Source organism: Amphiura filiformis, chromosome 15, assembly GCF_039555335.1.
Source record: "Amphiura filiformis chromosome 15, Afil_fr2py, whole genome shotgun sequence".
NCBI lineage: Eukaryota > Metazoa > Echinodermata > Ophiuroidea > Amphilepidida > Amphiuridae > Amphiura > Amphiura filiformis.
In genome coordinates this window covers 61159343-61175812 of record NC_092642.1, presented here as the reverse complement: position 1 = coordinate 61175812, position 16470 = coordinate 61159343, and positions in this window count along the sequence as shown.

Here is a 16470-nt window from a genome sequence, read left to right as displayed (position 1 = left end):
CCCCATAGAGCCATATCCACACACCATATTCAACATAATGATGTTTTGCAAAGTTGAAAATCTTTTAAAAAACAGATTGTCTCAGAGTCAGGGAAGCTTGGGCGTTCATGTGCAGCCAAGTCTGGACAATTATCCTATCATTTCCACTTGAGCCATATCAAGTCCTCTTGAAAGTTTAGGCTATTGATTTGGGTCATGGTTTTGGAATGATGTAGGAGTTGTTGTGTTGTTATAGCGACAATCCCAGATTCCTGCCCATTGAGATGGCACTTTAGTGGGGTGCAGCCAATCAGGTCTCTGCTTTAATTCCATTTCTTTTGTTGTGTTCATACCTTTCTTAGTCAGCCACTTGCATTTGCTCCTCTGATCATGCTGGACCAAAAATTTTTTATTACCAGCTTATATAGGGATTTAAAGATTTAATTCATTGATAGAGTTGGCATTGTTTCTTCTTTTGGAGATTTCTGTTTATTTAATAATTGCGTTATAAATATTGTTTTCCAATTCAATCCTCTGTTTGATCCAAAGAGGTATCTGTATTAATTTTGCTTAAGATGCAATTTGGTTAAATGTGATACAGAAGTCAATTCTTGCATGTCCAGCCTGTATGGTTGGCTTGTTGTACACATTTTCCCAATAATTCTTGTATTGTGTTATTAATAATATTTATTGGAAGATAAATAATTTAGTATGGTTATCTCTATTTATATTATGTCTTAATTGCTATGAAAGTGCTATGAAATCTATTATTATTTATCTCAATTATATTTCTGTATATGAATTATATTTTTGTATATGAATTACATGTATATTTATGTATATGTATAGGAATATAAAATTGTTGAATGGTCATAAATAGCTTAATAAATGGTCCTCATGATCGTGAGGGCAATGCGGAGTCTAATCATTGCTTTGGTGTTGTGTTTTCCTGATGTCTCGAGACAATTATTATTAAACAATAGTCATAGTAAATTTAGTCTTCTAACAAAATATGTTTGTTATACAACACTGATGGGGCCCAAAAGGTAAATAGTGCCAGCAACTATTTGGTTATCAATTTATATTCCGCCATGTATACGACTATGTAGACACATGTGGGTGGAAACAGGCTCCTTCATGATAGCTGCCATGTATACGACTATGTAGACACATGTGGGTGGAAACAGGCTCCTTCATGATAGCTGCCATGTCTTTCTGCATTGTTCTGATTGTTTACAATATGCGCAAGTTTATGAAGTCCTAATGCCTCTGTCACACATAGACACGACTGGGTCGACGTCCATCGCTGTACACAAAAATATTTTATCCAGTGGCAAAATCAAAAGTCCAGCAAAAAAGATTTGGGTTGGGCAGGTATTTGCAAAAAACATGGCAGTTTTGTTTGATTTCTGTTAATTTCTCTACGAGGGGTATCCAAAAGTTTTTGACATCACCAGAAGGAAAAGAGCTATATTGATGAAATTTTGTCAGTGTAATCACTGGTCCTTATGTACATTATGGTTCAAAAATGGTCTCATAAGTATGTTTACTTTCTTTACATGGGGCACTAGATGGGCAGTAGGCGCATAACCTGCAATATGGTGAAAATTGAGGCACACATCATGATTAAGTTCCTGCATTTGAAGGGTTAGGCCTACAATGCTCAGAAAATCTATGATGAAATTAAAGCAATCTGCGGTGATGATTGCCCATCATATGGCACTATTGCTTTTTGAAAAAGGAATTTCCAAACTGGCCACATGTCCCTCACAGATGAGCCAAGAAGTGGACGTCCATCACTTACGGATGATGCGCCACAGTGAAAAAACTCAAGAAAGTGGAGGATCTTATCATGAAAAGGTTATGCGCCTACTTCCCATCTAGCGCCACCTGTGAAGAAAGTAAACATACTTATGAGACCATTTTTGGACCATAATGTACATAAGGACCAGTGATCACACTGACAAAATTTCATTGGTATAGCACTTTCACTTCTGTGTGATGTCAAAAACTTTTGGATACCCCCTCGTATGTGTTGTGGTTGGTAATAACCCTGCAGGTGTCCTATGTATATCCGATATGTATTCGTTCGATGTCAAGCAATGACCTGGGGCAAATAACCGGCATATCCGTCCCATGTTCGCCAATAATGCATCTGTAGCTAGCCATGCTAGCACCAGAGAACCCTCCCAAAGACCTGCAACATATAAGCAAAAGAATAACGAACAAACTCAGGAAATATACAGGACAATAAGAACACACATCGGACAACTACCCAATGTGTATATTTGCCAGATTTCAAATGCAGTCGGCCATCCAGGTAACCCCATTTCATATTGACACTACCTATGTGGAAGATTAATGCTCTGCATGCGGGTCGATAGGCAACACCATTAAAATTCCAAGTTTTGAGATATTTTCTAATAATATCAAGAGCAATCTCAAGAACCACTGAACCAATACAAGGCTTGTTTGTACTCATTTTCATGCATTTTTCATGCTGATTCCAAATACGGTCATGAAATTTGACAAATTCTGAAATTTGTGAATTTATAAAAAAAAATTGCAACTTGTCGCGTGCAGTCAACACCTGTGGCTGTGTGGAAAGAGTTAAGGTCATGTCTTCCATAGGAGGTGTTATATAGTGTAGGGATTTTAGAATAGCCCACTGGCCACCCCTCAGAGTCAACATTTTTTGTGCAAAAATCGCCAAGCAATCATCAAAATTTATCTTCCCTTTTTTCTTTTTTTTTATTGGTAGAGAAATGGGGAGGGGTAAGGCCGCAGCCTGACCTCCCTCTTCTGGATCTGCCTTTGGTCTCCAGATACATTTCATTTATTTCTGAAAGTTAGGTTATTCCTTCATGTAATTTTACACAAAATTAGGGTTAGGGTTAAGGTTAAGGTTAGCGTTAGTTTAGGGTTAGCGTTAGTTTAGGGTTAGGATTAGGGTCAAGATTAGGATTAGGGTTAGGATTAGGGTTAGAGTTAGGATTAGATTACACAAAATAATTACATGAAGGATCGACTGAAAGTTATGGGTTTGATAAAATAGGTATAACAATGTTAAACAGATCATCTTACAGCTTTAAGCTTATCACACATATTCTACACAGAGTTATGTTACTTGTTCAGAAAACAATTTGTTATATGGCAGCTATTTCAACACAACTCTACTCATTCTTATCAGACGATATATCATTTGATATCAAAATGTCTGTCTGCAGGTGATAGAAGCTCCAAATTAAGTTTCAGTGAAATGTAAATTTGGACACGAGAAAAAAAAATGAAAATGCAATTATTCTGGTAATATTGATTCGGTAACTGGTGTCCTCAATGCAAACTATACCGTGGTTAACTGCGGGCAATTACTCAAAGGCCTTTTTTTTCTATATCAAACAGACTGTCTCTGATAATTTTCTTATTAAACTATCTTGTGAGTTTCATTACCGGGACTCAGTTCGCGCGTGTTGATTGAACGAAAGAGTACGCAAATTCGTTGTGGCATTTCAATTGTTTTGTGTCATTTTAACGCAACAAAAATTATCAACATGACTGTTTAGCCATGTCACATTTGATGTGGATGATAAACTGTTTGTGGCATAAACAGGGTACAGTTCATAAATTATAGCTATATCAATATGGTGTGCATTGGCGTGTAGTTTACGGCAAATAATAAACATGGACGATTAAATAATATGTACACTGGGAAAAACCAACACATTCATTTTTGTGACACGTAAACTTCATGATAGATGAAGAATAATTTTAATTATTAAAAACATTAAAATGTTTTTAGAACATCTTACATTTATTCTAATTGACATAAATTATAATGTTTCTATTAAAGGGGCATTTTGTGATTCACAGCCTCATCCTCTACAAAAAAGTTGAGATTTTAATACCCACTGGAAACCTCTGGCTACATAATGTTAATGTACAAAAAACTTCTTGAGGATAAATTTGTTTAGCAAAAATATCATCAAATTAGATTTACGTTCTGGTTAACAAAACAAAATTAAAACACAGTGGCCTATGGAGCAGTTGTCATATTGAAAAATGTCATAAAAAGAAGATGATTGAATCATAAAATACTGTAAACCATACATCTTTTAATGCAACATATTTTTATAGGTTATGGCTTGATGCTCTAAAGCATTATTTTGTTGTCAAAATTTTCATCACAATTAATTGAAAGCCATGAAATCTAAAATTCTGTTACCTGCAACATGATACTGCACTTGTTAACATATAAGTGACATAGGCGTAGATCCCGGGGATGGGGGATAACCCCCCAATATTTTGCCAGGGGAAGATGGTCCATACAATCATCCCCCCCAATGTTGATGCCTGATAATGGGTTTCTGACCAAATTAACCTCATATTTGCTTTGCGAGCATTTACTCTTCTTTTACACAATATTTCATCAGTTTAGCTTCAAAATAATTAAAAAAATTCATGCGCTTTGCGCGCAATTGCACCATAAACTTTTGTCAAAGGTACTGGATTGACTATATTTGAAGAATTTTTTTCCAACTCCATCCCTCCCTCAATGTCAAAAAGAAATATACGCCACTGATAAGTGGGAGTAGCTGAGAAATCAATAAGTGAATGATATTTGGTGTGATTCAAAAAGCTCATCATTTTACTGCATAAATGCTTACAATTTAAAGGACACATATCTGATAGTGGAAACTAACATTTTATGAAAAAAAATCTGATAATGGAAACTAACATTTTATGAAAAAAAAATGTTTTCTTTGTGTTTTTTTAGAAATCTGACAATATTGCTCTATATAAGAATGAGATGTTATAATCAAACTGATCTATATATTTCTGTCGACCATTTGGGAGAGCAATTATACATAAAATTGGTGATTTTTTCCTTTAATGAACAGATACCTGTAACCAGCCCATGCTAGGACCTGATGTAATTTTGCCAAAAGAAATGGCAAGTACCAGTAGTACAGCCTGGATTTTCCAGAGGGGGGGGGGGGGCATGATTTGAGGCAAATGGGCCAAAAATGCAAGGGGAAAAGAGGGTACAGGATGTTTCACAGGGGGGAGGGGACAACCCTTTCCAATCTCCCAAGCAAACTGCCATCGGCTAGTACTACATCAAATCAAACAGAAAATACAATTAAGGCCGGTTCAAAGTGAATATTCGAAGGCGAATATTCGGCTTCGAATATAAAACTATGTACCGGAGAAAGATATATTTCTACAATTCACCGCGTTGCTCGACTGTTAACAAGTATTGCCCGTTGACCAGGGTAAGCAAAATTTAGAGAATTTCTTTAACGAAGTTAATAAAATCATAATAGGTAAACTCCATTGAACTATTGTCATGATTTAATGTCTGTATAAATGGGTCTAATTAGGAGCAGTGGCGTAACCAGTGGGGGCCGGGGTGCAAGCTGCCCCGGACACAAAAACCCTGGAAGAAGAGTCAAAAATTGGGAAGGGGGAAAGAGAGAAAAAGAGGGAAGAAAAAAGAGGGAAGAGAAGGGGAAAGAAGAGAAAAAAGGGGAAGGGAGAAGAGAAAAAAGGGAAAGAAAGAGGGAAGAGAAAGGAAAAGAAGAAAAGAAAAAGAGGGAAGAAAAGGGGAAGGGAGAAGAGAAAAGGGAGAAGAGAAAAGGGAAAGAAAGAGAAGAAGATATATAGGCCTACTACTTTCATTGTGAAATTTGTACTCTGAAACACTGATATTTTCTAATATGCCAAAACCAGGAGCTTCATGGCGCTCAGCCCCCTTGACCCCGCCTGGGCTTTGCCCCTGGACCGCCGACTCCACCCGTCTCTCGAACATAAATACTAAAACTTTTGATCAGAAATTGGGAAATTTTTCAATCTTGCCCCCCCCTGGAAGGTCAGGTCTGGTTACGCCCCTGAGAGTCAAAAAGATTTGCTTTTCGGGCATTTACGGCCTGCCTGTAACTTGGCGCGGAGGTTGACCCATACCTTCTTGCAGGTTTCAACTGCAAAGCAAATCAAGAAATGAATGAGTCAATAGATAAATAAATAAATAAAAAATAAATAAATAAGTCAATAAATAAGTCAATAAATACATAATTAAATAAATAAATAAATAAGTCAATAAATACATAATTAAATAAATAAATAAATAAATAAATAAATAAATAAATAAATAAATAAATAAATAAATAAATAAATAAATAAATAAATAAATAAATAAATAAATATATAAATAAATAAATAAATAAATAAATAAATAAATAAATAAATAAATAAATAAATAAATAAATAGTAAGAAATTATAGTGAAACCATCACTAGATAAAGTGCTCAACTATAAAATATAGGAGCGAAATATATTATTATTAGTGAAATTACCACATCGTAATACAAATTTGTTTCGTATGGATGGTTTCACCCATCCACACTCGTCAGTTGCAATGTGTAAAATGACAAAGAATATGTCTTGAGTTTTGATGCGCAAGAAGAGGAATTAACGCAACAGCGTATCTTAAAGTTGCGCAACACAATACGCGTCTTAAGTGCGTATCCATGTCTGGGCCTACTTATTGCTAAACATGCTAAAAGAGCGACTTATTTATAGTTACACAGTAAATGTTTTTTTCTATGCCTGCAGCCACTTGCTAGTTCGTTTCTGTGGTTCAAGGTTGACATTTGTGGTTTATGAAGATATTCATTGCAAAGCGCTATATATCCATTCCTACATGTTACTTATTTTGCCCTCTTAATTATTAATTATAATTATGAATTTGACTGAATGCATTACATCTTTATTCCGCCCAAAATAACATCGTTTATAGGTGCCCAAAACGTCAAGAATTCCGCTAGTGCGGAAAAGATGACAAAAATGGGCGAACCTCCGTGGCAAACGCATTTTTATATCAATAACCAATGATTTACCACCCCAGACCCTCACACATCCTCTGCCAGGGGCAGATGCATATGGGGACCTAGAACTGGGGCTAAACATTATTTATGTAAAACCGGGGTGGAGGCATAAATCTGAATTTGGAGTTAGAGACTTTTTCCTGCATCAGTCGATTTAAATAGAGCTATGTTAATATGGAAACATTCACTTGTACATTTAGGTTATGTTTGTAAGCCTAAATATCATAATTTTGCATAAAACATTACTTTATACCATCACTTCAGCATTGGAATGCTATTGCCTGCCAGGCATTTTCCTTTTCCTGGACGTCTTAATAGTCCCTTACTTTCATATCATATAAAAATGGGTATGCTTGTACCGCACTAATAAGGGGGCACACCACTAAATCAATGCGCCATTTGTGTAACAATAATGAGTTCCGGTAAAATACAGAAACTATTTGAGGTATTTTGGGCTGGTCTTTAGACTTATCATATTCCATCAAATGGAGAATTATTGCTCGAAGTAAATCGTACTCTACCAGCAGCAAAAAATGCAATCTATGCATTACTGAGAAATACTTTATTATAACTAAACCACAAATGTCAACCTTGAACCACAGAAACGAACTAGCAAGTGGCTGCAGGCATAGAAAAAAACATTTACTGTGTAACTATAAATAAGTCGCTCTTTTAGCATGTTTAGCAATAAGTAGGCCCAGACATGGATACGCACTTAAGACGCAGACGTATTGTGTTGCATAACTTTAAGATACGCTGGTTGCGTTAATTCTCTTGCGCAGCATCAAAACTCAAGACATATTCTTTGTCATTTTACACATTGCAACTGACGAGTGTGGATGGGTGAAACCATCCATCTGAAACAAATTTGTATTACGATGTGGTAATTTCACTAATAATAATATAAATAAATAAATAAATAAATAAATAAATAAATAAATAAATAAATAAATAAATAAATAAATAAATAAATAAATAAATAAATAAATATATATATATATATGGTCGACAGTTGGGTATACAAAGTTTGGCACAGCGCCTGATAATAATGTAAAATACATTAAATTACACAACGTTTCGGGTATAACCCTTTTACAAGTGTGAGCAAATGCAATGATATATATATATATATATATAAATATCATAAGATATGATTGAAGTGACGACAAATATGACAGCCCTCACAAGTGTTATATATGAGACCACCAACGGTGACCCACCAAATATATATCTGTCGAGTTCAACAAAATTCCCACAAATATATTTCCTGTGAATACTTTTTTCATTGGCTGATATCCACTTGAGATTGGTAACATCAAAGTAGTATTGCTCTCATTTCATGATTCATTGAGCAATCAATTTTGGCATTCGACCGAAATACGCGTCAAAAAATCAAAAGTCTCGTTCCGAACTTGTGTAGGCCTACATTGCTAGGGCCTAAGTGTGTTTTAATGCCTGATTCACAAATTATAGAAATAAACAAGAATTTTTTAAAAGAACACGCAATGATAGGGTACCAACGCTCGTGGTTTTGGTTGTTCTGCATAGTTTATGAAGATATTCATTGCAAAGCGCTATATATCCATTCCTACATGTTACTTATTTTGCCCTCTTAATTATTAATTATAATTATGAATTTGACTGAATGCATTACATCTTTATTCCGCCCAAAATAACATCGTTTATAGGTGCCCAAAACGTCAAGAATTCCGCTAGTGCGGAAAAGATGACAAAAATGGGCGAACCTCCGTGGCAAACGCATTTTTATATCAATAACCAATGATTTACCACCCCAGACCCTCACACATCCTCTGCCAGGGGCAGATGCATATGGGGACCTAGAACTGGGGCTAAACATTATTTATGTAAAACCGGGGTGGAGGCATAAATCTGAATTTGGAGTTAGAGACTTTTTCCTGCATCAGTCGATTTAAATAGAGCTATGTTAATATGGAAACATTCACTTGTACATTTAGGTTATGTTTGTAAGCCTAAATATCATAATTTTGCATAAAACATTACTTTATACCATCACTTCAGCATTGGAATGCTATTGCCTGCCAGGCATTTTCCTTTTCCTGGACGTCTTAATAGTCCCTTACTTTCATATCATATAAAAATGGGTATGCTTGTACCGCACTAATAAGGGGGCACACCACTAAATCAATGCGCCATTTGTGTAACAATAATGAGTTCCGGTAAAATACAGAAACTATTTGAGGTATTTTGGGCTGGTCTTTAGACTTATTAATCAGAAAGAGTGGCGAATTATAGCTTAAATAAAAATGGAAAGCCTATACATAAATTCGTCGCATTTTTACACACAAAAAAGGCGCATTTTTATAATTATTGAGAAAATAGGTCCGCGAATTAAAAAATGGCAGAATCGGGTTTGCAGTCTTGAGAGCATGTCAAAATCCGGTCAAAATCATTGGGGATTTTTGAAATCATCGTTCGTCGAACGATATTCAGGTGACCTCGAGCCTTTCATATAAATCAATAGTATCTCGCTATCAGTTGAGCGATATTTAATCCGATCCAACTCATATTTTATTCGTTGACGTATATATTTTGACGTCACAAAAAGTATTCGAAGCCGAATATTCGCCTTTGAATATTCACTATGAACCGACCCTTACTGTCAACAAATATCCAGATCAATGAGAAAGAAAAGCAGATAGAGTATTTACTGGAGCACAAAGAATATATTTTGTTTAATCTCTATTTTGATCAATATTTTGATTTGATTTACTAGCATGGGGATTCTGTTTAGATATACTGTCTAAGTGTAAATTTTCAGGGTATATTAATTTTCACACAGGTAGAGCCATCAATAAAATACATCAAAAATTACAAATCAAATCTCCATTTGCAGAAATGTTCAGAAAGTTTGTCTTTACCATTCACAAATAAAGTATTCTGTTTCCCTTTTAAATTTAACATGGGCCTTATGCCTAAATCCAATAATTATTTTAAAATTTGTAAATATAAATATAATATTTTAATATCAGGAATAAATAGGTAAGGAATTTATCATAGCCCCTGGGACACCAAACATTTTATCAAATTTTGAACAGGAAAAAATCAATATCATGCTTGTTAACAATTACATAAACAAGCTTGTCCCAAATTGGTTTAACTACTTCACAGTCACAAAACACATGAACAATTGTCTCATACATCTTATCACAATAGGAACCACAGAACCTCTTGTTTTAAACAAATTTGGCACAGTCCCTCTAATGTTCAAACACTGAAATAACAGCATGTCACTTGCATTTACCTGAGTAAATCACTCACACACAATTTAGAGATGCTTTGACTTTGAAAACAAATCAATTAATACAGCTCCAGAGCAGAACATCATACCTTCCCATGATGCATTAGTTCTACTTCATCCACAGTGCTATCAGAGGTAGTTCTACTTCATCCACAGTGCTATCAGAGGTAGTTCTACTTCATCCACAGTGCTATCAGAGGTAGTTCTACTTCATCCACAGTGCTATCAGAGGTAGTTCTACTTCATCCATAGTGCTATCAGAGGTAGTTCTACTTCATCACAGTGCTTACACTGGTAGTTCTACTTCATCCACAGTGCTATCAGAAGTAGTTCTACTTCATCCAGTGCTATCAGAGGTAGTTCTATTTCATTCACAGTGCTATCAGAGGTAGTTCTACTTCATCCACAAAGCTATCAGAGGTAGTTCTACTTCATCCACAGTGCTATCAGAGGTAGATCTACTTCATCCACAGTGTTATCAGAGGTAGTTCTACTTCATCCACAGTACTATCAGAGGTAGTTCTACTTCATCCAGAGTGCTAGCAGAGGTAGTCATACTTCATTCATAAGGCTATCAGAGGTAGTCCTACTTCATCCATAGTGCTTAGTGCTATCAGAGGTAGTTCTACTTTATCCACAGTGCTATCAGAGGTAGTTCTACTTCATCCACAGTGCTATCAGAGGTAGTTCTACTTCATTCATAGTGCTATCAGAGGTAGTTCTACTTCATTCACAGTGCTATCAAAGGTAGTTCTACGTCATTCACAGTGCTATCAGAGGTAGTTCTACTTCATCCACAGTTCTATCAGAGGTAGTTCTACTTCATTCACAGTGCTATCAAAGGTAGTTCTACTTCATTCACACACACTAAAAACTACGGGGTTATATTTTCCGTGGTCATTTTGAATTGACTACGTTTGGGGTTGTTTTGACCACGTAAGGGGGTTGTACTGTTTTAATTTGACCACATTCACGAGGTCATTTTAACCACGACGAACGTGGTCAAAAACTTCGTGGTCATTTTGCCGATACCGTCGCGCATTGATATCAGTTTCAATCTTCAGCTTTGAAAATCTTAATTCATAAATGAGTTTAAACATGAGCTGCAATTGATGTTTTTTGGTTATTAAATAAAGCAAATTTTTTGACCGACGTTGCCCAATTTTTCAACTTTATAATGACTTGCATTTCGGAACTATTTGCACATACGGTGTGCATCGGCTTGACGTCACATCAGTGCCATATTTGTTCTGATTGTCAGCGGATTGTCGTGTGTGCTTGTCTGCATGATGGAATATGAAAAGTTACTTAAAAAGTGGGACTGCAAGGCTGCATAGACCCTTGTCTATGCACACAGATTCATACCAAAAAGTTTATGCTGTCGTGGCCGGGTGTCTTGGCTGCAGTTGTTATATAAGCTTACATCATGTAAGCTTATAATGCGTGAACTGTCATGAGGCGATGACGGCTGCATGTGAGTGTGATACACAGATGCATTAGGCCTATGTATAAATTTGCTGTTTATGTAATGCTTGCTCTGTGCAGAGACACACTTATGTCCTGGTGGGACCAGCATGACCATTCTAAAAAAATCCAAACAACCCCTAAATGTGGTTATTGAGTAACCCTATTATAAGCAACCCTTTCAAATGGGTCATTTCATTTGACCCCGAAATGTGGTTATATTTTGACCCCAATGGGGTTACATTTTGACCAAAATACGTGGTCATTGAAATGACCACAGCCAATGGGGTCAATATTGAGTAACCCAAATAAGGCAACCCTTTTTCATTTGACCTCAAATTTTGACCCCAATGGGGTTACTATTTGACCCAAATCGTAGTCATTGCAATAACCTCGACCAATGGGGTCAAAATGACCCCGTCCGTGGTATGGTGTTTAGTTGATAACTATGCTGGGGTCAAAAATGACCCCGATTGGGTCATTTTTTGACCCCGTAGTTTTAAGTGTGCAGTGCTATCAGAGCAGCTATCTCAAGAACCACTGAACCACTACTAGGCTTGTTTGTACTCATTTTAATGCATTTTTTATGCCGATTCCAAATATGGTCATGAAAATGTACATTTCTTTAATGTTTGAATTTTTAAAGAAAATTGGGAACTTGTCGTCTGCTGTCAACACCCGAGTGGAGTGGGTTATAGTACTATGCACTGGATACAGGCATTGCATGATGGGATGTCATACTTCCCTGCTGTGGTACACATTATTAGATCAATGTAACAGGTAGTCTGCTTCTCTTTTTTCTATTTTTCAGATCACAAAGAAGAAAAATACATGAATTATATCACACGGAAGTGAGGAGCTATCCGCCAACGTAATACACCTGCGTCTGGTTTTGTTACAGGATATTATACAACGTCCATGTTTAAAATGTATTGTGACAATGACGGAATGAAAAATCGATGATGATTTGGTCAAACATTGGTTGTGGTTAATGGTGATGTATAAATCAAGTATTGTGCCCACAAAGTCAAATCATACAATGGAGTGGGGGGGGGGGCACTAATCTTGGTCCCCCACCCTCATTTTCTCACTTAAGGGTATACGATGTATTGTTTGTCAAAGCAGCAGAAAAAAAGTAGTTCACAGCATCTTGCAAATGGTAGTGAGCTTCAGCAAAAATTGCATTGCTCAATTCATATAGAAGAATTCAAATATCACAGATATACTTTTGTAGGTCCTGTGGTTCTTGAGTTATGTTGTAAAGAGTGCTGAAACAACAACACTTTTGTAAAATGTACATAACTCATTAACAACAATAAATTAAGTTTTCAAAGTATATGATTTGTAGAATGAATTTTGCAAAACACCAAAGTGTTATTTTTTAATAATATATTGATTTAGATAATGAAAATCAAATTTTTTGGCTGCTTCGTCCAACAATACCTCGTATACCCTTAATAATAATAAAACAGCATTTATTTAGCACATTGTACAGATTCCTCAATGCACTGTACACAATGATAAAATTACCAAACTTAATTTACAAAAATAAAATAAAAATCTAGAAAATTACAACTTTTTGGGCCAAAATTTAGAGATTTATTTGTTTGCCTATCCTGCATCCGGTCTATACTTCTAGATATTGCATTTTGTACTTTATGAGCAGACACAAGTACTTTTAAATTTTCACACGATTATTTTTTCCTGTTTTGCCAATTTTTAACAGTGTCCCTTGTTTTCAAATTCACAATTCTAATTTTCCTTACATTGGCCTATACACAAAAGGAATATATTCGCACATTGTTATTTTCGTGTTAAAAGCTTGGAACACAAAACGCGTGAAAATAAATGTAGCGCGAAAATGTCCTTGTTTACAGTAATTCACAAACACCTGTCTCGCATACAAGTAAAAAGGCAGAATCCATTTTGTAATACATTTGCAAATACAAGATTGTTTTCTTCGGAGTAGAGACCATTGTGTGCTAAGGATGGGACAATGTTAGGGAATTTCCCTCATGAAATTATACAAATACACTGAGAACAAAGAAGACAAAAATATATCAAAATTTAACCAATGCAAACAATGGAGTCTAGAGGAGTCTATTTGTAAATCACAATGAAAACTATTCTATGTTGTTATCAAACACTTCTTAGATAAAGGTGGATTTTCATCTTATTTGCTCCGTTCATCATGTTCCCCTTTGTGGTCATATTCCTGTTGTTGCGCAGTGAGCGGCTCTGATGGATACTTGCGCATTATAAATTTCCATATTATTATATTATACATACATACATACATACATACATACATACAACGGCATTTATATAGCGCAATTTCAAAGACATGATCATTGCACTTTACAGAAAAACTTACCCTACTACTAAAGACTACAAGTAAACAAAAATATGCAAAAGAAACAACATAAAATTAGCAATGGTTAAAAAGATGGGTTTTCAAGCTACGTTTGAAAGTAGTATAATTATATTATATTGTTTGAACAACATTGATCCCCAATTCCCATCTGTTAAGTTTCATGCTAACGCCGCTATTTTATTCTGTTTTGAATCAAGAGTGTTATGACCAACGTATACACCAACCTTACTGATGGCCTAGGGACAGAATACCCTTTACTACCAGGTTCACACAAAGTAAACACAGTACACTGTAGTTACTATTTCAGAACAATAAAACACTAGTAACATTTATTTTGGGGTTAATTACATCATCAGGTGGGGCTTTAACCATGTTAACCTGCTTCACAAGTTATAATACACATACACAATCATATAATGTAGCATACTAGCATAGAGTAAGAATATTAATATGTTATCATTGGCAGTGCCATCACTGTGGCATGAGATGATCTAGAGTCATTTGTTATCCATATCATGTCTTGATCTGTAGTTGGGAGTTTCCATGAAGACTAGTCTGTACTCTGTAGCCAGTTAATGCATGCTCGCAGTTCACGTTTTCGTGTACACTACTCAAAGTCATGTCATGACAGAATCAAATAACAGTCACAGCACAGCTAGCTTAAGCTTAACAGTTCCTTGGAATGGTTTCATACCAACGTATAACTTTACCTCCACTAGGTTCTTGAATAACTGCTTAGTCTTTCTGGTGAATCCCTTGCATTTACATTGCAAATGTTAGATATAAAAATCTCCAACTATCTCAGCCCATGTGCCATCCGTGTTGCTCAGGTAGGCAGCCATTTTGATCTCCCTGTATTTTCAGTCTGTAGGCAATTAAGCCTGTCTCCCAATTACTAGTAGCTGGCAGGGGTGTCTGATGCTGGATGCTCAATGCCTCAATCAATCCTATACCAGTGGACATCACACCTCCCCCTTAAAAGAGAAGTTTACATGTAATGAAAACTTCACACTTTCTTTAGTGTTTTACTTCATAACTGATTACTTAGTATATTATCCTGTAGTTGTTATACCTGAACTTTTTGTCAACAAACACCTTGACTGTATAACACTACACAAACTATAAAATGTTGACATTGGTTCATGACCATGTCACTGCTTTCCTTTTAAAAGCAATTTTTGTTTGATAACAAAACTCAAAGTTTTATACAGCACAATTAATAGAAAAATTTGAATGCCATGAAAACTTAACTTTGAACATGTTCCATACATGTGATCTACTTGAAAAGTACACTGCTTTCCTTTTTAAAAGGAATTCTTGTTTCACACACTGTTTATGGCATTTGGCAATGTTAATTTAATTGTGTGCTCTTGATAGGGCATCTGCCACCACATTGTCCTTTCCTTTGATGTGCTTAATATCCAAACTGTATCCTTGTAAAGTCAGACTCCACCTCACAAGTCTCTGATTCTTATTTTTCATCCTGTGGATGAAGGTGAGGGGGTTATGATCAGTGAATATCAATACTGGATACACTGTTGTACACAAGTACACTTCAAAATGTTGTAAGGCAAGGAGGAGGGCAAGACATTCCTTTTCTATGGTGGAATAGTTCTTCTGATGTTTATTGAACTTCTTAGAGAAGTAACATAAAGGATGGTCTATGCCCTTTTCATCTTCTTGCATGAGCACTGCCCCACAACCAATATCGCTTGCATCCACAGTCAACTTAAACTGTTTGAGAAAATCTGGAGCTGACAAAATTGGCGCATTTATCAGGATGGCTTTGATTTTGGAAAACGCGCTTTGACACTGATCAGTCCAAATAAACTTCTCATCCTTTCTGAGCAAATTGGTCAAAGGATGTGCTATTTCTGAGAAGTTGGCGCAGAACTTCCGGTAATATCCGCCATGCCAAGAAATCTCATCAATTCTTTCTTGGACATTGGTGTGGGGAATTGCTCAATAACTTCTATCTTGGCTTTAATTGGTTTGACCTGTCCCTGTCCCACTACATGACCTAAGTAAGTCACTGTGGTATGACAAAATTCACTTTTCATTAGGTTCACAGTGAGATTTGCTTTGGACAGTCTCTCAAATAGCTGGTGGAGTTGCTGTATGTGTTCTTCCCAAGTTTGACTGTATACTATGATGTCATCAATATATGCTTCACAGCCATGTAGGTCCGAAACTAGACTGTTGACTAATCTTTGGAATGAGGCTGGGGCATTTTTTAACCCAAAGGGCATTTTCTTGTATTGGTACAGCCCTTCTGGAGTACAAAAGGCTGTGATCTCTTTTGCTCTTTCCGTGAGCGGAACTTGCCAATAGCCCTTTAATAAGTCAAACTTGCTTACAAATTTGGCATTTCCAATCTTATCAATACAGTCATCAATCCTTGGGATTGGATAAGAATCGGTCTTGGAAAAATGATTGACTTTCCGAAAATCTGTCACGAATCGATAAGAACCATCAGGTTTGGGGACCAA